We start from the raw sequence: 24,905 nt of genomic DNA on the forward strand, positions 1-24,905 counted from the left end.
TCTAATGAGCCACTGTGAGCACAGAATATCAGATCTACAAGACAGGATTGCAGTTAGCAATCATGAAGAGAAGTTTCTTAAAAATAACAAGGGACCATGAAAAATCTATCCAACAGCTGCTAGATAATGCAAAAAAAAAAAGAGAGAATAACATAAGATGGAGGAGAGTCCATGAAAAAGCAGGAGATAGCACAAATAACATAAAAAACCTGTTCTCAGAAGTAATGGCAAAAAACTTCCCAAACAGGGAAATAGAATTTCACATACACATAAGTGAGGCATATAGGATTCCAATTAGCCATGATAAAAATCTTCTCCAAGGCATATTGATTCCAGAAATTCAATACAAGGACAGAATATGAAAAGTTTTAGAGAACACAAACAAATCACCTATAAAAGAAAGCCCATCTGAATTACAGCAGATTTCTCAATACAAACTCTCAAGTCAAGGAGAGTTTAGAGGGAAGTATTTCAAGCCCTAAAAGAAACCAACCTCAACCCAGATTGATGTACCCTGCAAAACCATCTTTCAAAATTGAAGGAGAAATAAGATACTTCTATGAGAAAGAACATCTGAAGAAATTCATGACCACCAAACCAGCACTCCAGTGTTCTGAAGGATATTCTAGAAAGAGACAACAAGGATTACAACTCCATGAATTTCAACAGAATTAATCCCAGGCAAGGCAAGAAATTAAGCAGAAAAAGAAAGAAGGAAACCAATAAGAGGAAAATAACATGACAGAGATAAGACAATACATATCAGTTATAACTATGAATGTTAATGGTTGCAATTCACCAATCAAAAGAAACACACTGGCAGGCTGGTTCAAGAAGAAAGATCCAACAATATGCTGCATAAAAGAAACAGATTTAATTCAGAAACAAATTCATAGACTGAAAGTCAAAGGATGGAAAACAGTATTCCATGTGACGGGAACCAGAAAAAAGCAGGGGTAGCTCTTCTATTTGCAGATAAAGTGGATTTCAAGTCAAGATTGATTAAGAGAGACAAAGAAAGTCACTACATCCTGGTAAAGGGAACAATCCATGAGGAAGAGATAACAATCCTAAACATCTGTACACCAAAGAGCAGTGGACTCAACTATATAAAACAAATACTAACAGACATGAAAAATCATATAAGTACTAATACAGTTATACTAGGAGACCTCAGTACCCCACTGTCACAAACAGGTCAAGAAGATAAAAAAATCAACAAAGAAATATTAGAATGGAACCAAACTTTTGAACAAATGGATCTAGTAGATGGCTAGAGTATGTTTCACTCTATAACATCAGAATACACTTCTTTTCAACTACATACGGTATGTTCTCCAAAATAGACCACATACTAGTGCACAGAACATGCTTAAGTAAATGCAAAGGAATTGAAATTATCTCATGCATATTATCAGACCATAGTGCAATGAAGTTGGAAATCAATGGCAAAAGAAACCACAAGAACTTCATAAACAGAGGGAAATTAAATAACACCCTCCTGAAAAAGCCAATGGGTCACAGGTGAAATTAAAGAAGAAATCAGACAGTTTCTACAATTGATAATAACAGTACAACATACCAGAACATATGGGGTGCAATGAAAGCAGTCCTACAAGAGAAAAATATAGCAGTGAATACTCATATCAGGAAAAGAGTGGGCTCAGATAAACCTAATGTTGAACCTCAAGTTTCTAGAAAAAGAAGAGCAAGTAAAGCCCAAAGCTCATGTGAGGGAGGAAATTATAAAAATCAGAGCAGAAATTAATCCAATAAAGATTAAAAGCAAAATACAAAGAATCAATGAATCAAAGAGTTGGTTCTTTGAAAGATTAAATAAAATTGACAAACCCTTAGCCAACCTTATCAAAAGAAGGAAAGACTCAAATCTATGCACTTAGGAATAAAAAGGGTGAAATCATAACAGACCCTGCAGAAATACAGATCATCAATACCTACTTTGAGAACCTGTTTTCTAATAAGATGGAAAATACAGAAGAAATGGAAAGATTCCTAGATTCATAAGAATTACCAAAGCTGAATCAAGAAATTTAAAAATTCTAAACAACCAAATATCAATCAATGAAATTGAAACTGTAATTTAAACTTTACCAACAAAGAAAAGCCATGGCCCTGATGAATTCACTGCTGAATTTTACAAGAAATTTACAGAAGACCTAATGCTGCTACTTCTTAAACTAATGAAATAGAAAGAGAGCCAATACTCTCAAATTGATTCCTGGAAGCAAGCACTACTCCTATTCCAAAACCAGAGAAGGATCCAATCAAAAAAGAATTACAGGCCAATCCCCTTAAGGAACATAGATGCAAAAGTCTTCAATAAGATACTGGCAAACAGAATGCAACAAATCATCAAGAAGATTGTACACCACGACCAAGTTGGATTCATCCCAGGGATCCAGGGATGGTTCAACATATGCAGATCAATAAATGTAATACACTATATGGACAAAGCCAAGGACAAAAATCATATGATCCTCTCAATAGATTCAGAAAAAGCATTTGAAAGGTCCAACACCCATTCATGATAAAAACCCTACAGAAAATTGATGTAGATGGCCTTTAGCTCAATCTGATAAAAGTCATCTACAACAAACTAACAGCCAACATCATACTAAATGGACAAAAACTGAAAGCTTTCATTCTAAGATCAGGAACAAAACAAGGATGTCCACTGTCACCACTCTTGTTCAACATACTTCTGGAAACACTAGCAAGAGCAATTAGACAAGAGAAAGAAATAGAAGGAATAAGGATAGGAAAGGAAGATAAATTATCATCTGCATAAATTATCATTATTTGCAGATGACATGATACTCTCCATAGAAGACCCAAAAAGCTCCACCAAACGATTTCTAGATTTGATACGCAAATACAGTAGTGTAGCTGGATATAAAGTCAACACTGAAAAATCAATAGCCTTCCTGTACATGAATAACAAACACAGAGAAATTAGAGAAACAATCCCTTTCACAATACCATCTAATAAAATGAAATACCTAGGAATCCATCTAACAAAGGAAGTAAAAGACTTCTACATTGAAAACTACAGTACTCTGAAAAAGGAGCTCAGAGAGAATATCAGAAAATGCAATACATGCACACCCATGTTTACACTGGCACAGTTTGTAATAGCTAAATCTTGGAAACAGCCAAAATACCCATCAATCAATGAGTGAATAAAGAAGATGTGGTTTTGGGGCTAGGGACTTAGCTCATTGGTGCTGTTACCTGCCCCTCAAGCACAAGGTCCTAAGTTTGATCCCCAGTACCAAAAAATGAAGATGTGGTTTTTGATGCAATGGAGCACTATACTCTGCCATAAAGAAGGATGAGCTTCAGACATTTCTGGCTAAATGGATGGACCTTGAAACCATACTCTGAAGTGAAATAAATCAGACACACATCTTTTTCTTTCTTTTTTTTGGTACGGAGGATCGAACTCGGGCCCTTGCACTTGTGCAGCAGGTGACGAAACCACTGAGCTAAATCCCTGGCCCTAGACACACATCTTTAAACACTGCATTGTTTCTCTGGTGTAAGAAACCAAAAGTGGGAATAAGGACTAAAATGTATAATAGATATTTGGAACTGGGAAGAAAATGTTCAAATGGGAAGGGGGACAAAGGTGGAGAGAGGGAGAAAGGAAAAGACAAGAAAAAAAAGGTGAAAATACAAGGAAAAAATAGAAACAAAGCTTTTGTACGTAGGGAGGGTGGGGTGTAAGGGGGAATGGGATAAAATAAAATTTATATTTAAAAATTTTCCCTTTGAGTTTTTGGAGGTATATATATATATCATTCCTATATCCTATGCCCTACAAGGAAGGTATTCACTAGCACTAAGTCCCTAGTTTAGGTTAAAGGAAAACAGTAAGTAAAAGAATCCCTGTTATCGAGGGAAGAGAAAGATTCAAATCAAAAACAAGGACAACAGGACATCAGGACAAATCGAAATTGATTTTTAAAAATATTCTACTGGTGTATGTTTGTAGTACATAATAATTACATTTCTTTGGGGAGTTGGTATATATACATGTCTGTGTGTGTATATATATATATATATAATCTTGATTGTTTTCAATCCACTTTGATATGGGGGAACAAATGTAACTCCCAAGCCTAATAGACATCAGATACATTGAGTTCATGTTCCCCAAAGTCAACAAATGAATTCTAAGGGACAACAGAGATTAAGAGTAGGAAAATTTATTGGGGAATAAGAATTGCTCCTGAGAGACTAGAGGGGTTTCAAATGGGTTGCCAACGAGCCCACTTCTCAAAGGAAGTTTTATAGAGCAAAAGTCATAGGGGTAGGTACAAGGTGGCTAAAAGCTATAATCAACCAATAAGATTACAAGTATAGTTGCTTAGGTAATATTGATCCAGTAGTAACAAGGGTATATGAATGAAATCACTAACCTTGGTCAATAATCTGTGGTCTTAGTCTTCTTACGCTTAGTAGTCTTAGTCTTAGTGCATGGAAGAGGAGGCCCACTCCCAATGAGACATTAGTCTGTCTATATGGAAACCCAAAAGGGTGGTACCAATAATGTCAAGCTTCTGTTCATTCCTTAGGGAAGTTTGCAAATTTGGCCATTCTGACTTTAATCTTCAGATGCACCTCCAGCCATGGCTTTGATGTGTTCTCATCCTCTTCACTGACTTCCTTGATTGCTCAGCCCTCTCTGACTGCCTACAATATTTCCACCTGACTTAGCTGTCTATATCACTTTCATCTGCTTTCTTCCCCCTTCTCTTTTCCTGTGTTCCTTTCACCATCTTCAAAAATAATACAAAATAAAATGAGGTTATGATATAAAGTATGACGCATCAAAAGCATTTTTACATATGCTCTGCATTTTCCTGATTTTAACTTATTGGGTTTTAGGACTCTGATGAATGTAGTGATGGACAGAAAAAGAACCTTTTTTCTTCCTCTTCTCAGATTTAGTTATCAGGCCCTACACATTCAACAAGACACCTGAAAGGGGAAAATAGTTATTTTGTGTGCATATGAGGAGATGCACAGATATGAGATGAAAATTCTAAAGAGTGGCCAGTGATATAGGGCAGCAAGTAATCCAAATAAGCAAAAATAATCCAACAAAGGGAAATATTATACCTCTCAACCTGCTAGATATCCGAAATGTGAGTTCATGTTCTCTAAAATCGAAGAATAAATTCAAGGAACAATGGAAGTTGAGAAGGGAAATTTTATTGAGAGAAAGCTTCTGTCTAAGAGAGACAGAAAGGGGACCAGAAAATGGGTTGCCCACCCACCCAGCTTCTCAAAGCTGTTGTATAGGGCAAAGCCACAAGGTAAGATGGGTACAAAGAGGGACAAAACTATAAGATCCAATGGAAAATCATGAGGTGGGAATGAGGTGGGACAAAACCATGATCAACCCAGAAGATTACAAGTACAGTCACCCAGGTAATACTGATTAAATGGGGATCAAATGGGAAAACAAGTCATATTGCAAGTGTACATAGAATGAACCAGGAATTTCTAGAAAGGAAGTGGGTGAGGGAGAGTGATGCCTGTTTAGAATATCAATCACTGTATTCATCCCCAGGGGAATTAGGTGGGTGCAGTACCTTTTCTCTTTTTATAATGCTAGCCAGTGAATGTGCCTCAATTTCTTTTTATGCTGAGGGCTCAGCCTGGTCTAAATGCCTTATAATAATTTCTAACTATCTTAACTGTCTGCAATGTCAGCACCAGAGTTTTATATGTGTATACCATTTTAACAAAGGTAACTCATTTTTAGAGAAATAACAAAACAGAAAGGAGTTGTAAACTTCTAGGAATAAATTGTAGGAAGGTAAATACATGGGGAAAGGAAAAGAAGATAAGGGTTATTGGATAAAATTTGTTTGGGCAGGCCACTCCTGGGGCTCTCATTCTGTCTTCTTCAAGATCATAAACCTGCCCTAGAAGAGTGAGTTCATGGCAGTCTTCACTTCTCATGAGTTTCTGCTCTTGGATAAAAGAATCTCCAAAAAAGTGCTCTCTGCATCTGTTGATTCTCATAGGCCTCCAGCTCAAAATAATCCATATGATTATTCTATAATCCAAATGGAGTATTCTGATCCCTTTCAATAGCAATAGTGATTGTAACCCTATCTCAAACTTACCTGGAAATATGCAGACTCTTTAACAAGCACTGTCACCCTGAATGCAATTGCTCTCTCATTCTGAAGGAATTATCTAATGTTAAAAGCTCTACAAATACTCTTACTCAGCAAAACAAAATCCATCCAAGAATTAGCCAAAGCAGGAAACTAATATGAATAATGAAAGATTATTCTCAGATTACATGACCAAGCCCCAAATATGCAAGAGATATTATATTCCAAGAAGCAATTTCAGATTCATTCAACAAACATGTATTCAGTACTATTAAGTGTCAAGTACTATGCAGTGAATAAAATAAAACCAACTGCCTGCTGGCTGTCATGAACTCACAGTCACCATCCCACTGGGCCTGTCTTGAAGCTATACTATAAGGCTAGAAAACAGACCAGAAACAAAAGCAATTTGTTAGTGCAGTATGGCAGGAACTGGGGAGAAAGGCGGGGAAGTTGTTACCTCTAGCCAGGTGCTGTGATCTAGTACTCTTGTGTGCTGTGATTCTAGTACTCATGGAGGCTGAGGTAGAAGGATCCCAGTTCATGTCCAGCTTGGGCAACTTTAATGAGACCTTGTTTGAAATTTTAAAAAATAAATAAATTAAAAAAAAATAGGATGCTGCTCAGTGTGAAGGCCCTGGGTTCAATTCTCAGTACCACCGCCAAAAAACAAACATACCCTGATTTGAATCTCAACCCCTATACACCCTAATGCTGACTAATGGTGCAATCTTTGGTAAATAACTTTTTCTCAGTCTCTGTTTACTGTTTACTTGATATTAAAGGGGCTGGTGGCAGCCAAAATGTGTATAATACTTTATATTAAAGGGGCTGGTAGCAGCCAAAATGTGTATAATGGTTAAAACATAATCAGTTAAGGCCACTTTGTGAAGTGCTTTACAATCAAAAGGGTTTTATACTGAATTGAATAGAATGGAATGAAATCAAACTGAATTGACTGAAGGAGATTGGCAGTAGGACTATAATACCAATAAGGGATAGCTCTTAGATGTGAGTGCTTCCTTAATTATTGCATTTGCATTCATTACCTAGGAACCATTTAAAGAGTGGATTCAAAGAACTTGTCATTTTTAAACCACTTGAAGAAAATCAAATCCTTGTTGATTCTAACATAGCAATAAAGAGCTTCCATTTGTTGAGTACTTATTACGTAGATTGATAGACAAAATAGATTTTAGAACAAGGAAACTACCAGGAATAAAAAAGGATATTACAGAATGATAAAAGGCTAAATTCATAAAAAGACACAATAGTCCTGATTGTGTATGTCCTTATCACATGACAGAGGTACAACCAAATGAAGCAGAAACCAGTAGAACTGAAAGACAAAAATAGATAAATCTACAATTACACTTAGGGATAGCAACACTTCTCAGTAAATGACAGAACAAATAGAATATTAGAGAAGATATAGGAGACTTAACACTGAAAACAATTTAGTTTAATTGGTGTTTATAGAACAGTCCACCCAATAACAGCAGAATACATACTCTTGTCAAATGCACATGGAAGATATTGACCATGATAGACCATATTCTTGGTCATAAAGCAAACCTTAACAGATTTTAGTGAGTTAAAATTGTACAAAGTGTAGTCTATGACAATAATGAGGTTAAATGAAGAACAAGTAACTGAAAAGTGTCTGGAATATAAATAAATATTTGACAATTGAACAACACACTTTTAGATAACCCATGGATCCTTGAAGAATTCCCACATAATCTAGAACATATTTGCAACTGAATGAAAATAAAAATGTCACACGTAAAATTTGTATGATGCCAAAAAATTTGCATGGTGCCACTAAAGCATGAATATAGAGAGATCTATAATATTGAATACTTATATTAGAAAACAAGAGTTTTTGAATTCATAATCTAAGCTTCAGCATAAGAAACTTTAAATAGAAGAGCTGTTAAATTCAAAGAAATCAGAAAAAAAGAACCATTAAGAGCAGAAATCAAGGAAATTCAAACCAGGAAACAATAGAGAAATTAAATGAAATTAAAAAAGGTGATTCTTTTTTAAATTTTTTAATGTATTTTTTTTGCTTATAATTATAACCTATTTAATCACAGAAGGGCCCCTGCAGATGTGGGGCTCAAGGTTGCATACAATAACAGGAGATCACAGTTTTGAAGTCTAGCACAGATTAAAAATCACAGATGTACCATTTATATAAGACACACACTGATGTCTCTTAAACTACGTATTGAATCCTTATGAACATTATTTTTTAAATAAAGTAGTGCATCTAGGACAATAAGTCACACAATTCACACAGCCCTGAAAAGTTTTTCAGTGCCAACTACCAGTTGGTCATGAAACGTGAATGAGCTCGAGACACTTCATTCCTAAGATTCAACCAAGAATTGGCTAAAACACTGGATCACTTCTGCTTAGGAAGGTTATGACCTTCCCTCCCTTCCCTCACAACTTCGTTTTGATTTTGATTTTTGGTGTGTTTAGTTGCACATGGCTAAAATGCATTGGACAGATCTCTTTGCAAATCAGGAAAACCAGTGATCTAAAACTATGACAGGATCTTAAGTAGATTGGTTTGTCCATTTCAGGTTGCTAGTTGATAGGCCCCTCTAAGGCCTTTCATTTTTCCTTCTATGCCTCCCAGAACTTTGATCAGAGGAGTCTGAGCGTCATCCCATCTAATGCTTTTTAGTCAATGCCTGGCTAAAACTGGAATGTCCAGCCCAGCATATTTAAAAATCACCCACCAAAAGAGGTTCTACAGGTCTTCACAAAACCTGGAATTTCTATGAGGATGTCTGGTTTTTATAATCCAAGCAGTCAGTATTGAAGTTAAGCTTCCAGGAGGCAGTTTGGTCCTTATAATCCAAGCAATCAGTAGTGGAGTTAAAACCCAAGCTTTTGAGTTCGATCCCCGGCACCGAAAAAAAAAAAAAAAGCCCAAGCTTGAAGCTTCATATCCCTGGGTGGAAAGAGAAGCTGGGAACTGATTGAGATGGCTGGTGACTGCATTGGTACCCATGGGACTGAGTGTGGCCTCTGGTCCAGGAAGCTGGTGGTGTGTAGGGGTCAAGTAAGATCCACAGTCCATGCCCCCAAAGCAGGAAGTTAAGCCAGCATATCCTTGACTATAACCTGAAGCCTGAGTTTAGGTCATGGGATAGGACCTCTGCATGCAGGAGGAGGAGGTGGACAAGGGATCTGACAGTGGGGAGATGGAGGCTGGGCTCCAGATAGACACAAGAGCACTGCTGCTGGCAATGGTCGGGACTGAGGTGCTAGAGGAGGGAGTGAACTGGCCACTTGTTCCACTCTCTGAACTCACTTCCCGGGCTGGAGAAGTCTTTTTGGCAGGTCTCACTTTGTTTTGACCTCCATTCTCCTGTTGCTGCTGTTGGTGGTGGCACTTAGCTCTTCCATTCTTAAACCATACCTGCACCCTGGACTCAGGCAAGTTGATTTTCAGTGCCACCTCCTTGTGCCTGAAGATGTCTGGGTACCGGGTCTTGGCAAACAGTACTTCCAGCACATCTAGCTGTGCCCGGGTGAAGGTCGTCCTCTCCCACCGCTGTTTCCGGGGGGTGGGCGGGTAGCCCATGGAGGGGTGCAGCAAGTCCATGCCTGAAGTGGTCAGACTCAGCCCATTGACTGCATAAGGTGGTTGCTTAAGATAAGACATCATGCTAAGGTTGTTTGGAGGTGCAAAGTCAGCCCAAATCGGGGGCACCCAGCCAGAAGGTCTAGATTCGCCTGGGGTGGACAGGTTCAAGGTCCTTGGTGGGTGGTTTTGGACTGGTAGAACTAAGGGCAAATCAAACAAATAAACAGAGGTGCTGGTTTACTGCTTCGCAGGCAGCAGCTTCCCCACGTTCAACCGGTCTAACTAAAGAGAAAAAGGTGATTCTTTAAAAATATCAATAAAATTGAGAAACCACTATCCACACTGTCCAAGAAAACAGATGCAAATGATCAGTATAAGAAATAGGATATTCAGTTGCCAGAAAACTGACCTCATCAACAGGTTAAAGAGGTAGGGCCCAGTTGGAGGAAGTGGTTATGTGAGTGTGACCCTAGGTACTGTATCTGGTCCTTGGCCTCTTCCTCTGGCTCTTCTCTTGTTCTTTGCTTCCCAGGATGCCATGAGTTGGACAGCTTTTCTCTACATGCACTTTAGCCATGATGTTTCTACCTTGGTATTAGTTGACCATGGACTGAGACCTCTGAAACCACAAGACAAAATAAACCTCACTTTTAAGTTGTGGATATGAGACATTTTTGTCCCAGCAACAGAAAAGCTGACCAATATGGTGCCATTAAGATGGGAGACCTCATTGGAGGAAATAGGATACTGGGGTCATATCCTAGAGGAGTATATTCTTGTTCTTGCCCTCTTTTCTTTTCTTTTTTTCTTTTCCTTTCCTTTCCTTTCCTTTCCTTTCCTTTTCTTTCTTTCCTTTCCTTTCTCTCTCTCTCTCTCTCTCTCTCTCTCTCTCTCTCTCTCTCTCTCTTCTTTCTCTCTCTCTCTCTCTTCCTGGATACTTTGTGATGAGTAGCTTTCTTCTGTTGTGTCCTTCCACCATGTTATTTCAGTCTTGGAGATAGCCAGCCATGAACTGATACCTCTGAAACTCTAAGCCAAAACAAACCTTTCTTTCTTAAGTTTTTTTTGTTAGGAACTTTGTTTTTACAACAAAAAGCCAGTACAATCATATCTCTAAGAGAAGTTGAATCTTAATTGAAAAATTTTAGCAAATCAGATAGTTTGGTGAATTTTACCAAACATTTAAGAAAAAAAATAAAGACGTGGAGATATTTCTCTGCAAATTTTATGAGATTATGAGTACCCACACAAAACAAAACCAGACAAAAGGCTTGTAAGAAAATTAGATCAATATCTGTCATGAAAAGCAAAATCAGACAGTTATAAGAAAGAAAAGTAGACTGATACTTCTCATGAATATAGGGACAAAAATTACCCACAAAATAATCAACTTCAGCAAATGTATAAAAAAGGTTAATGAATCCTGACTAGATATGATTTATTTAAAGGATGGACAGCTGTTTTAATATTCAAAAATAGGGCTGGGGATTTAGCTCTGTGGTTCTGCTGCCTGCTTTGCAAGTGCAAGGTCCCAAGTTTGATCCCTGGTACAAAAAATAGAACATTTAAAAATAATCAGTGTAATTCTTGGTATTAGCAGACTAAAGAAGAAAAGGAGACTGATCAATACTTTTGGCTAAAACATTTCAAAAAACTCAATAACCATTCATCATAAAAATTTCAACAAAATAAGAAGAGGGGGAAATTTCTTAACTTCAAAAAGGGCATCTACAAAACACCCTAAAGCTATTATTATACTTAGTAGCTATGGATTGCTTGGAGATGAAAAAAATACTGTTTATCCATAAACACCGTGATTATTTATGGAAAATTCTCAAGGAATCTATTTTTTAAAAACTCTGGGCATACTAAATGAGTTTGGTATGTTCACAGAGTACATCGTCAGTATACACATACGATAGTCACATTTCTGTGTGCTTGCAATAAATAGAAGTCAGAATTTAAAAAGTGTTATAATGGCACAAAATACTTAAATATGAATTTAACAAGATAAGTGCATGATATGTGTTAATAAGGTATTTGTGCTGAAAACTACAAAAACCTGATGAAATAAACCAGTGAAGACCTAAATACATTTGATGTACCATGCTCATGGACTGAAAGACCTGAAGTTTTCCCCATAACGATCTTTTTTTAAAAAAATTTGTTAATTTTATTGGTACATTTCAGGTATACAATATAATGACATTCATCATTGGAGGTTTTTACCTTTACATAATACATCTTGATTCTTATTTTTTCAGCATTTCCCTGCCCTCCCTTCAACCCCTCCACTCTTCTCTATTTACAAAGACTTTGTTTCCATTTCCCTTCCCCTTTGCACCTTTTTTTTCCTATTTCACATTATCTATTATACAGTTTGATCCTTATTTACACTTTCAGTTTCTCACACCAGAGAAACTAATTGGTATTTACACATGTGTGTCCTATTTATTTCACTTAAGAGTATCACCTCAATGTGCATCCATTTAGCTATAAATGTCTCTAATTTCTCATTCTTTATGGCTAAGTAGTACTCCATGTTATTAAAAAAACCTTTTTCTTTCTCCTGTCTCCAGTTGATGGGCAATTGGGCTGTATCCAAGTTTAGCTATTATAAACTGTGCCACTATGAACATGAGTGAACATATATTGCTGTGGTATGATTCTTTCAATTCTTTTGGGAAGACACTCAGCAGGGGAATAGCTGGGTCCAATGGACCTCTAATTCTAGTTTTTTTCACATGTTTATTTGCTATTTCTACTTATTTGTCTGAGAAATGTCTGTGCATTTCAGATGCCCATTTTTGGATTGGATCTTTAAATTTGAGAGGTCTGATTTCTTTTAAAGTTCTTTATATATTCTAGATAGTAGACCTTTGCCTGAAGAACAGGTGGTAAAATTTTTTCCCACATTATGGGTTGTCTCTTCATGCTGTTGGTGGTTTCTCTTGGTGTGCAGAGGCTTTTTAATAAGAGATCCCACTTGTTGATTGTTTATGGTAGTTCATATGCAACTGAGGTTTTGTTCATGAAATCTTTTCCTATGCCAAAATCTTCGAGTTTTACCTAACCTCTCTTCCAGCCAGTTTGGTGTTTCTGTTTTAATGTTTAGATCTTTAATCCATTTCGATTTTAATTGAGTGCATGATGAGAGATATAGGTCTAGTGTTAATCTTTGGCAAGTTGAAATCCAGTTTTTCCAGCACCATTTATTAAAGAGGCTATCTTTCCTCCAGTGAGGGTGTTTGGCTCCTTTGTTAAAGATGAGGTGGCTGAGTGTGTCTGGAGTTGTTTCTGCATCTTCTAGTCTGTTCCACTGGTCCTCAGGTCTGCTTTTTGCCAGTACCATGCTGTTTTTATCACAGTAGCTTTGTAGTATAGTTTCAAGTTGGGGATTGTGATACCTCCTACCTTCTCTTTGTTGCCTAGAATTGCTTTTGCTATTCTAGGTCTCTTCTGGTTCCAAATGAATTTTTGAATTGTTTTCTCAAGGTCTGTGAAGTATGCTGCTGGAATTTCAATTGGGATTGCATTGAATCTATATAGCAGTTTTGGAAGTATAACCATTTTCATTCTGTTTGTTCTTCCTACCCAGGAGCAAGGGATGTCTTTCCATTTTATGATGTCCTTTTTGATGTCTTTTTTCAGAGTGCTATAGTTTTCAGAGAAGAGGTCTTTGATTTCTTTTGTTAGGTTGATTCCTAGGTATTTAAGTTTTTTGGATGCTATTGTGAAAGGAATTGTTTTCCCTGTTTCTCTCTCAGCAAATCCATTGCTCTTGTACAGAAAAGCTACTGATTTTTGTGTGTTGACCTTGTATCCAGCTATTTTACTGAATTTGTTTATTAAGTCTAGAAGACTTTTGGTGGCGTTCTTGGGGTCTTTTATATAGAACATCATGTCATCAGCAAATAATGACAATTTGACTTCTTCATTTTCTGTCTTTATTCCTTAAAGTTCTTTCTCTTGTCTAATTGCCATGGCTAATGTTTCCAAGACTATATTGAACAGGAGTGGTGATAGTGGACATCCTTGTCTTGTTCCTGATTTTAGTGTGAAGGATTTCAGTTTTTGACCAATTAGTATAATATTAGGTGTTGGTTTTTCATAGATGGCTTTTATCAGGTTGAGGTAAAGACAGTGTATTCCAATTTTTTGGTAGGGTTTTTATCTTGAATGTGTGTTGGATTTTGTTGAATGCTTTTTCTGCATCTATTGAGATGATCATATGGTTTTTGTCCTTGGCTTTATTGATATAGTGTATTACATTGATTGATTTGCATATGTTGAACCATCCCTACATCCCTGGGATGAATCCCACTTGGTCAGGGTGTATGATCTTCTTGATGATCTTCTACATTCTATTTGCCAGTATCTTATTAAGGATTTTTGCATCTACGTCCATTAGTGAGATTGGCCTACAGTTCTCTTTTTCAGTTGGGTCTTTCTCTGCTTTTGGGATCAAGGTGATGCTGATTTCCAGGAATGAATTTGGGAGTATTGCTTCCCTTTCAATTTCATTGAAGAGTTTAAACACTAGTGGCAATAGTTACTCTCTAAATGTCTTGTAGAATTCAGCAGTGATGGCTTCAGAGCCAGGGCTTGTCTTAGTTGGTAAGTTTTAAATCATTGGTTGATATTGGGTTAATCTCATTGATTGATATTGGGTTGTTTAGAATTTTTAGGTCTTCTTCATTCAACTTTGGTAGTTCGTGTATACATATCTAGGAATCTGTCCATTTCTTCTGTGTTTTCCATCTTATTGGCATATAGGTTCTCAAAGTAGTTATTGATGATCCTCTGGATTTCTGCTGGGTCACAATTTTACCCTTTTCATTCCTAGTTTCATGGATTTGGGTCTTTTCTTTCCTTTTTCTGATAAGGTTGGCTAAGGGTTTATAAATTTTATTTATTCTTTCAAAGAACCAACTGTTGGCTTTGTTGATTTTTTGTATCATTCTCTTATTCTCCATTGCATTGATTTCTACTCTGATCTTTATAATCTCTTCCCTTGTATGAGCTTTGGGTTTGTCCTGCTCTTTTTCTAGAAGCTTGAGGTTCAGAATCAGGTTGTTTAATTGAGCTTGCACTGTTTTCCTAATATGAGTATTCACTGCTATGAATTTCCCTCATAAGACTGCTTTCATTGTGTCCCATAGATTCTGATATGTTGTCTTGACATTGTCATTTAATTGTAGAAACCGCCTGATTGATTTCTTCTTTAATTTTCTCTGTGACCCATTGATTATTCAGAAGTGTGTTTTTCACTTTCCATGTGTTTATGAACATTTGGCAGTTTCTTTTGCTGTTTATCTCCACTTCCATCACACTGTGGTCTGATAATATACAGGGGTAACTTCAGTTTCTTTGCATTTACTTAAACAGGTTCTATGAGCAAGTATGTGGCCTATTTTTTAGAATGACCCATGTACAGCCAAAAAGAATGTATATTCTGCCTTTGTGCGGTGGAACACTCTATAAACATCTGTTAAGTTCATTTGTTCAAGAGTTCAATTGAGTTCTATTATTTCATTATTTCTTTTCTGTCTAGGTGATCTATTTGTAACAGTGGGGTATTGAGGTCCCCCACTATTATTGTATTAGTGCTTATTTGATTTTTCATGTCCATTTGTATTTGTCTTATATAGTTGGGTGCACCAGTATTTGGTGCATATATATTTATTTATTTTTAAAAATTTATTTATTTATTTTGGTACCAGGGATCAAACTTGGGTCCTTGTGCTTGTGCAGCAGGCGATGAAACCACTGAGCTAAATCCCTGGCCCAGGTGCATATATGTTTATGATTGTCATCTCTTCCCCTTGGATTGTTCCCTTTACAAGGATGTAGTGTTCCTCTTTGTCTCTGTTAATCAGTGTTGCTTTGAAATCCATTTGATCTGCAAAAAGGATAGCTACTCCTGTTTTTTTGGGGGTTCTTGTCACATGGAGTATTGTTTTCCACCCTTTAACTTTCAGACTATTAGTTTCTTTTTGAATTAAGTGTATTTCTTGTATAGAGCATATTGTTGGATCTTGCTTTTTGACCCATTCTGCCAATCTATTTCTTTTGATTGGTGAATTGAGGCCATTAACATTGATGGTTATAACTGATATGTATTGACTTATCCTTGTCATCACTTTTTCTTTTTGTTGGATTCTTCCCCTTTGCCTTTAGTTTGTTGTTGTGCCTGACGGATTCATTCTGCTGGGCTTCCTGGGGTTGTGATCCTCAGTGCTCTTCCTAGGATATTTTTGCAGTGGTGTTTTGGTATTCATGAAGTTCCTAAGGTGCTCTTTGTCATGAAAGTATCTTATTTCTCCATCAATTTTGAAAGATAGTTTTGCAGGGTACATCAGTCTGGGTTGGAGGCTATTTTCCTTTAGGGCTGGAAATACTTCACTCCAGGCTCTTCTTGCCTTGAGGGTTTGTGTTGAGAAGTCTGATGTGATTCTGATGGAATTTCCCTTGTATGTGATTTGTTTCTTTTCTCTGCTTGTAGAATTTTTTTCTTCTGTTGTTTCTGGAATGTTAACTATTATATGCCTATGTGTAGATTTTTTTTGATCATGGCTAGTTGAAGTGCTATATTCCTCACTTACCTGTATGTCAAGTTATTTTCCCCTGCTTGGGAAGTTTTCTGCCATTACTTCTGTGAACAGTTTTTTTTTTTTTTTGTACCAGGGATCGAACTTGGTACCTTGCACTTGAGAGGCAGGCGGCAGAACCACTGAGCTAAATTCCTGGCCCTGAACAGTTCTTTTTTTTTAATGTCATTTGCACAATCTCCTGTTACTTCATTGTCTCAGATCAGTTTTATGTTCTTTTTCTTTGCAGTGTCTAGCAGCTGCTGGATTGATTTCTCATGGTCCCTTACTATTTTTAAGAAATTTTTCTTTTCCTGGTCACTATTTGCAATCCTGTCTTCTATCTCTGAAATTCTGTCCTTGCATTGGCTCATTTTGCTTCATAAACTTTCAGTGGAGTTTTCAGTCTCCTGGAAATCTGTTTGCATGTGTTTTATGGATTCTATTTGTTTTCTATGTTGGGATTCCATCATGTTCCTCAGCTCCTCTATTTTTTTCATCTGTGCCTGCTCTAGATTTATTAATCATGTCTTGCACTATGGACACAATCTTTGTTGTTATCTCAGAAAATATTTCTGATTTATTTTTTCCAGATCCTATTTTTTTTTTTTTTGTACCAGGGATTGAACTTGGGTCCCTGCCCTTGCTCAGCAGGTGGCAAAACCATTGAGCTAAATCCCTGGCCCTCCAGATCCTCTTTTGTTGCCAGTTCAGGGAGTTCAGGTGGTTGAGTACCAGATTTTTCCATCTTGTTTCTCTTTGGGGTTCCCTTAGGTGATCTGGAAGTCTGGTTTTGAGAATTATTTACATGTGTTCTCATTTCTACAGATGCAGCCTCCTGTGCCTTTGTGGAGGTGACTTTTGGCTCACCCTGTGGTCTTCAATTCTCAGCAAGCCACTGAGAGGCCATGTCTCTGCTTCTCATCCCCTGCACCAATTCCTGGGTTAAGAATGATGGCCTTCTGGATCCCTGTGCTGCCTTGTTTGCCAGGCAGGGTTCTAGCTGGGGTCTCTGCACAGTTAGGATGTGGCCTGTCCCGCGGATAAGTCAACGGAGACCCTAGAGGGGGAGCGAGAATGACAAAGGACAGGGGACACGAGAGATGGAGACAAGACAGGTTTCTGATCAAGTCTCATTTATTGCGGAAGCTGCTACAGCATATATACCGTAGGGCTAGAGGGAGGGAGCAAGAGGAGGGTACTGGGGCTACTTCCTTGTTGCTGGGTAGACTTGCAGCAGGCTTAGACATGCCCGTAAAAGGCACTCAAGAGTTCTAGCGGGGGGGGGCAAGGCCCCCCCCCAAGGATGGTATCTCCATGTGCCTCTGGCTGGGGCCAGCCCCCCCATATAGCTGTTGTCTGGGAGAGCCTTTGACTAGGGGCTGTGCACCCCAGTCACTGGTGTTTGAGCAGGCTTCTGGCTGGAGTCTGTAGGCATGTACCAATGGTATCTGGGTGGGGCTCTGGCTGTTGCTTGTGCACTTGGTAGATCTTTTCCAGGCAGGCCTTAAGGCTGGGGCCTTTGTGTCCAAGCTGCTGGGGTTGGGGCGGGGCCCTGGCTGGGACCTGCCCATAACAGTGCTGCTCTGGTCCATGTGGGTTTCTTGCTGAGATCTGTGCTCACTTACTGATGATATGGGGTGGGCCTCTGGCTGTTGCTTGTGCACCTGTGCAGATCTTTTCCAGGTGGGCCTTTGGCTGGATTTGGGGGTCTGAGCTGCTGTGGCTGGAGGGGGGCCCTGTCTAGAACCTGCTTGCAACTGTGCTGCTCTGGTCCCCACGGGCTTCTCGTTGCGATCTCTACCCATAATCAACTTTAAAAAATTTTTTTAATTAAATTCTTTTATTGGTACATTGTAGGTATATAACACAATTACATTTCTCATTGGGAATTGTACCTTTACATAGTGCATCTTGGTTCTTATTTTTTGCCCGTTCCTAGCCCTCCCTTCACGCCCTCCACCCTTCCCTATTTACAAAGACTTTATTTCCATTTTTTCCATTTCTCATCATATTTCCTTTCCCTCCTTTCCTTTCCCCTGCCCCTCCCACTACCCCTACCCCTTTGGACCTTTTCTTCCTATTTTACATTATTGATTATTCATTCTAATCATTGGTACATTTTAGGTATACAATATAATGACATTCATCATTGGAAACTGGCACCTTTACATAGTTTCTCTTGGTTCTTACTTTTCACCCTTGCCCAGCCCTCCCTTCAACTCCTCTAGTCCTCCCTATTTACAAAGATTTTGTTCCTATTTTTCCATTTTCTCATATTAATCCCATTCCCTTCTATCCTTTCCCCTAGCCCTCCCACTTCCTTCCCCTTTGCCCCTTTTCTTCCTATTTCACATTACCTATTATACATTTAGTCCTTATTTACACTTTCAGTTTCTCACACCAGAGAAACTATTCAATATTTATGCATGTGTGTCCTATTTATTTCACTAAAGAGTATCACCTCAATGTGCATCCACTTAGCTATAAATGTCTCTAATTTCTCATTTTTTATGGCTGAGTAGTACTCTATTTTATTAAAAAACCACATTTTCTTTATCCAGTCTCCAATTGATGGGCATTTGGGCTGTTTCCAAGTTTTAGCTATCACAAACTGTGCTGCTATGAACATGGGTGCACATATATCACTGTGGTATGATACTTTTAATTCGTTTGGGAAGATCCCCAGCAGTGGAATAGCAGGGTCAAATGTGACTTCCAGTCCTAGTTCTTTGAGGTATCTCCATACAGATTTCCACAGTGCTGGCACCAGTCTACACTCCCACCAGCAGTGGAGCAGGGTTCCTCTTTCCCCACAGCCCCGCCAGCGTTTGTTATTGGTTCATTTCATGATAGCAGCCATTCTTTCCGGAGTGAAGTGAAATCTCAGCATTGTTTTCGTTTGTATCTCTTGAGTGACCAGTGATGTTGAACATTTTTTCATGTATTTATTTGCTATTTCTACTTCTTTGTCTGAGAAATGTCTGTTCATTTCAGATGCCCATTTTCAGATTGGGTCTTTAAATTTGGGAGCTCTGATCTTTTTAAGTTCTTTCTAGATTTGAGATAGTAGACCTTTGTCTGAGGAAGAGCAGGTGAAGATTTTTTCCCACATTGTGGGTTGTCTCTTCACACTGCTGGTGGTTTCTCTTGCTGTGCAGAAGCCTTTTAATAAGAAGAGATCCCACTTGTTGACTGTTTGTGCTAGTTCATGGGCAACTGAGGTTTTGTTCATAAAATCTTTTCCTACACTGATGTCTTCAAGAGTTCTACCTAACCTCTGTTCCAACTGGTTCAGAGTTTCTATTTTAATATTTAGATCTTTAATCCATTTTGATTTTAGTTTAGTGCATGGCTAGAGATATAGGTCTAGTTTTAATCTTTGGCAAGTTGAAGCCCAGTTTTTCCAGCACCATTTATTAAAGAGGCTATCTTTCCTCCAGTGAGGGTGTTTGGCTCCTTTATTGAAGATGAGATGGCTGAATGTGTCTGGTGTTGTTTCTGCATCTTACTAATCTGTTCCACTAGTCCTCAGGTCTGTTTCTTTGCCAGTACCATGCTGTTTTTGTCACAGTAGCTTTGTAGTATAGTTGCAAGTTGGGGATTGTGACACCCCCTGCCATGTCTCTGTTACCTAGAATTGCTTTTGCTATTCTGGGTCTCTTCTTGTTCCAAATGAATTTTTGGATTGTTTTCTCAAGGTCCATGAAGTATCCTACTGGGATCTCAATTGGAATTGCATTAACTCTATATAGCAGTTTTGGAAGTATGGCCATTTTCACTATATTAATCCTTCCTACCCAGGAGCAGGGGATGTCTGTCCATTTTCTGATATCATCTTCAATCTCTCTTTTCAGAGTGCCATAGTTTCCAGAGAAGACGTCTTTGATTGCTTTCATTAGGTTGATTCGAGGCATTTCAGTTTTTTGGATGCTATTGTGAAAGGAATTATTTGCCCTATTTCTCTCTCAGTGAGTCTGTCATTGATGTAGAGGAAAGCTATTGATTTTTGTGTGTTGACCTTGTAACCAGCTACTTGACTGAATTTGGTTATTAAGTCTAGATGACTTTTGGTGGAGTTCTTGGGGTCTTCTATATAGAGTATCATGTCATCTGCAAATAATGACAATTTGACTTCTTCATTACCTATCTTTGTTCCTTTTATTTCTTTCTCTTGTCTAATTGCCGTGACTAATGTTTTCAGAACTATATTGAATAAGAGTGGTGATAGTGGATATCCTTGTCTTGTCCCTGATTTTAGTGTGAAGGATTTCAGTTTTTGACCATTTAGTATGATATTGGCTGTTGGTTTTTCATAGATGGCTTCTATCAGTTTGAGGTAGAGACCATCTATTCCAATTTTTTGTAGGGTTATTATCATAAATGCATGTTGGATTTTGTCAGATGCTTTTTCTGCATCTATGGAGATAATCTTACGGTTTTTTCCTTGGCTCTATTGATATAGGGTATTACATTGATTGATTTTCATATATTGAACCATCCCTGCATCCCTGGGATGAACCCCACTTGATCAGGGTGTATGATCTCCTTGATGACCTTCTGCATTCTGTTTGCCATTATCTTTAAGGATTTTTGCATCTCTGTTCATTAGTGAGATTGGCCTATAGTTCTCTTTTACAGTTGGGTCTTTCTCTGCTTTGGGGATCAAGGTGATGCTTGCTTCCAGGAATCAATTTGGGAATACTGCTTCCCTTTCAATTTCATTGAAGAGTTTAAACAATAGTGGCAGTCGTTCCTCTCTAAATGTCTTGTAGAATTCAGCAGTGAAGCCATCAGGGCCCGGGCTTTTCTTAGGTGATAAGTTTTTAATTACATTTTCAATTTCATTGGTTGATATTGGGTTGATTCGGCGTGTTCTGTGCAACTCGGGACGTTGGTAGGGCGAACCCATAATCATCTTAAGATACAACAGTCTTGCACTCAAAAATAGGAGTAGAAAAATTTTAGATATTGACAAGACAATTCTAATATTTGGATGCACGGAAATGAAAATGAATTATAATGCATAGTCAACAATTTTTGAAGAAAAAGCTCGAGAAATTGCATTGCCTGATTTCAGTACATATCACAAAAGTATAATACTCAGGACAGTGTTGGTGACAAGACATATAAATCAATAAAACAAAATAGTTCAGAATTAGACCCATATTAGTATAGTGAGTCACTGTTGATTTTAGAAGAAACTTTGAAATTAAGAAAGCTAATCTATAACAAGAATATGTATGCAGTGTCTTGAGGACAAACAGGTGACCCTTTGTGACAGAAAGTGTCCACTGAATCACCCTGCTAGTAGATGTTACCTAGTCCTCTGAGGAATGACGCCATGTTGGTGGCTCCAAATTTCTCTCTGTTGTTGGAAAACTGAATTGTCAGTAGTGGCAGCCAGATCACTTTGGCAAGAGGAAGTCTATATTGTACAGTCCATACAGATCTTCCATTCCTGATTCCATGACTATTTGTCATATATCCCCTTATCAGTTATCCCCATTGGTCAAGGAATGAGTCCCTTAGAAAGAGACTGATGCCATTCACAGGATGGGTGTGCAGGGAAGGGTGTGCAACCCAGAGCCATACATTTCTCAAATGTTGCACATTCTCAAAAGAGCAGTTTCATGATTGGCCCTTGGTTAGCTCTTTGTAACTGAATTTTTTCAAAGTTTTCTATGCAATTGATGAAGAGTATTGCATATGTTCAGAGCCTTGAACTACTCTGTAGTTTGTGGAAGAAATGTAATTTATGGGGAACATCTTTTTCTCCAGGGGGTCTGCAATGTCACCAATTGCAGCCACATAGATACATGGTCCCTAACAAAAATCCCAGTAAAAATGTTGGTTCAGGCTCAAGTGAGATTCTATGGCAGAAAAATTCTTACATATTGGTGCAGTTTGTTGCTGGGTAATCAAATGCATTCTGTGGGACTCTGTTGGGAAAGATTTCTGTAAGCTTATGTATAATATTGTCCAGACTCTTCCTGATGTATCTTTTTCTCTTGGTTGGTCCAGCTTTCTACCTTTTTGCTGTAATAAGCTGTACTTGTGAGTGTAATGACTTTTGAGTCCTGTGAGTCTTTCTAGTGAATCATCAAAACTGAATTTCATCCTGAGAATCACTAACACAGAATATCATACCAACCTGCTTATTGAGAGAGTCTCTGCTGTGGATACCTTCTGGTGGGCATTTACAGGACACATAAATTGCTCCACATTTGAGACCAATTCTGATGATTCCAACCAATATCTCTCTCCCCAAATCACCTTGACACCAATCTTATTTTTCCAAATCCTGAACAGTTGGCCAATCTATTAGCCACTTACCATGAATCAGTATAGATCTGTGTTTCAGTTCATACTTTGTTTCATACAAATTGAACTTCTAAATGTTCCCTGCCATAGTTGGTATCTGTAATCCCCCAAAGGGCCATGCATTAGTCTTGGTTGCCAGCTTAACACACTGGGAGGTGAAGTCTATTAGAGGAAGTTGCGTGATTGGGATTCCTCCCTCTCCTTTGCTTCTTGGTTGACATAAAGTGAGCAGCTTCCTCAATCACAAGCTTCCGGCCATAATGTTCTGCCTTGGCATAGGCCCAAGGGAAGCAGTGCAAAGTGACCATGGGCTAAAACCTATGAAACAAGGAGCCAAAATAAACTTTTCCTCCTCATCAGTTGATTATTTTAGGTATTTTGTCATAGTGATGGAAAGTTAACTCGCTTCCTTTCCCTATGTTCCTCCCACTGGGAAGATTTCATCACTGTCTTTCAAGGCTGTCCTTGAGTTAGAACTGTGATATAGCAGCTGCCTGTTTCCATAATGCAGGCCCATCTATAAGTCAGGCCCATCTATAAGTCAGGCCCATAATTGGCTGTAGGGAATTCTCCAGGAAGTGTAGATTTGGGTTGAGGAAAAGTTAGTGAAGCAATAAAAACCAGTATCATTATGAGAGTGAAGCATTTGCTCATGCATTTACCTCAACAACTGCTTGAGCCTGTTCTCATAAATATTATTTCAATGAAAAAGGAATATCCCTAAGAATTTCCAGTCTTATAATTTTGAAGGCAAAGGACATCCAGTTTATGATCTTGGGCCCTGAAGTCAATTGATGTTCCTTGGTCATGCACTTGTGACTTCTGTGTCCTTCACAAGTAGGTGCCGTTTTTTTCCCCTTAGCAATTAGATGCCATAATTATGTCTCAACTCTTCTCTGGACCCACATTTGGTACCTTGTCACTACTAGTAATAATCTGAGTAATTCTGATGGCACCACGTCTGGAAAAAAGATCATTTACAATCTCATCAAATATGTGAGAAATTTCAGAACCCTGTTTTGAGGGACTGTCTTCTGGGTACCACTTGTATTAGCATCTAGTAGGAAACAGATGGCACATCAGAAAGAGGCTATGTGGGGATGGGGATGTAGCTCAGTGGCAGAGTGTGTGGTCAGCATGCACAAGGCCCTGGGTTTAAGACCCACACAAAACACACACACACACACACACACACACACACACATTAAATAGAGTCTAATGAAGTTTCTATTGACAAACTGTATGCTGGAATAACAGAAAGAACAAGGACCATAAAACATCTTGAAAGTAGCAGCAGTGGGAAGTTGTTACCACTCTAGTCTAGAGGGACAAAGCAGGAAATGGCTAATGAGCCCTGACAAGGATTGCAGGTATAGGAGAAGGATCACCAGACAGGAGCTGTGACCACATTACATCCTGATCTGGCAGGATGTCAGCCAGGGGACTAAATATCTTGGCCTCCCACCTTCTGATCACTTGCTTTTTGTCTCCAGTGGCTGAACCCTACTCTAAACCAGAGGAATCAGGGACTTTTTAGCTCCTGGAAGTCAGGCTTAGAGCCTAGGGCAGGGAAAAGTGTGGAGAGTGGGCCTCCAGTTTCTCCTGTGTTCTGGAGTAAATTGTGACTCCTTTCAGACAAACCCCCATGATGAGGTCCTAACCCTCATTGTGACTATACTGGGAGTCACCTTTAAGGATGTAGGTAAGGTTTAGTGATGTCATAGGGTAGGGTCCTGGTGTCTTTAGGAGAGGAGGAGGGAAGACTAGAGATTTTTCTCTCAGCCACAAGGGGTCATAGTGAGAAGACTTGATCTACTAAAAGCCAACCTTATTGGCATCACCTTGATTTTGGACTGCTAGCCCCTAGAACTGTGAGAATAAATTTTTGTTGCTTAAGTCATCTGGTCTGTAGTATTTTGTTAGCAAAGTTTCAGTAAGGTGATACATTATCTAGTTTTGTTTTTTGTTTTTTTTGATACCGGGGATTGAACTCAGGACCTTGTGCTTGCAAGGCAGGCATTGGAACCACTGAGCTAAATCCCTGGCCCCGTCTAGTAAGCAAAGATTGTAATACTTGTCTCAGGGGGTTCTTGTGAAGGTTAAATGAAGTAACATCCAAGTAGCTTCTGAGAACAATAGATCCATGATAATCTTAATAGTTAACTAATTATTGGTAGCAGCAAACAATCTGTTTATGCAAACCTTAGTTATCCATCTCTGTTTTTTTTC

The 24,905-nt window shown here is 38.4% G+C and overlaps 1 long non-coding RNA gene and 1 pseudogene across 3 annotated transcripts in view; one reads left to right on the plus strand and one right to left on the minus strand.

Moving 5' to 3' along the window:
• LOC101708188 (uncharacterized) overlaps positions 1-24,905 on the plus strand; it is a 392,264-nt gene that overhangs the window by 10,276 nt on the left and 357,083 nt on the right. The window lies entirely within an intron of this gene.
• On the minus strand, positions 8,930-9,843 carry LOC101707818 (homeobox protein OTX2-like; annotated as a pseudogene).

The sequence above is a fragment of the Heterocephalus glaber genome, unplaced genomic scaffold (assembly GCF_053883595.1).
Source record: "Heterocephalus glaber isolate CG9 unplaced genomic scaffold, H.glaber_assembly_v1.0 deba00001755, whole genome shotgun sequence".
NCBI classification, from domain to species: Eukaryota; Metazoa; Chordata; class Mammalia; order Rodentia; family Bathyergidae; genus Heterocephalus; species Heterocephalus glaber.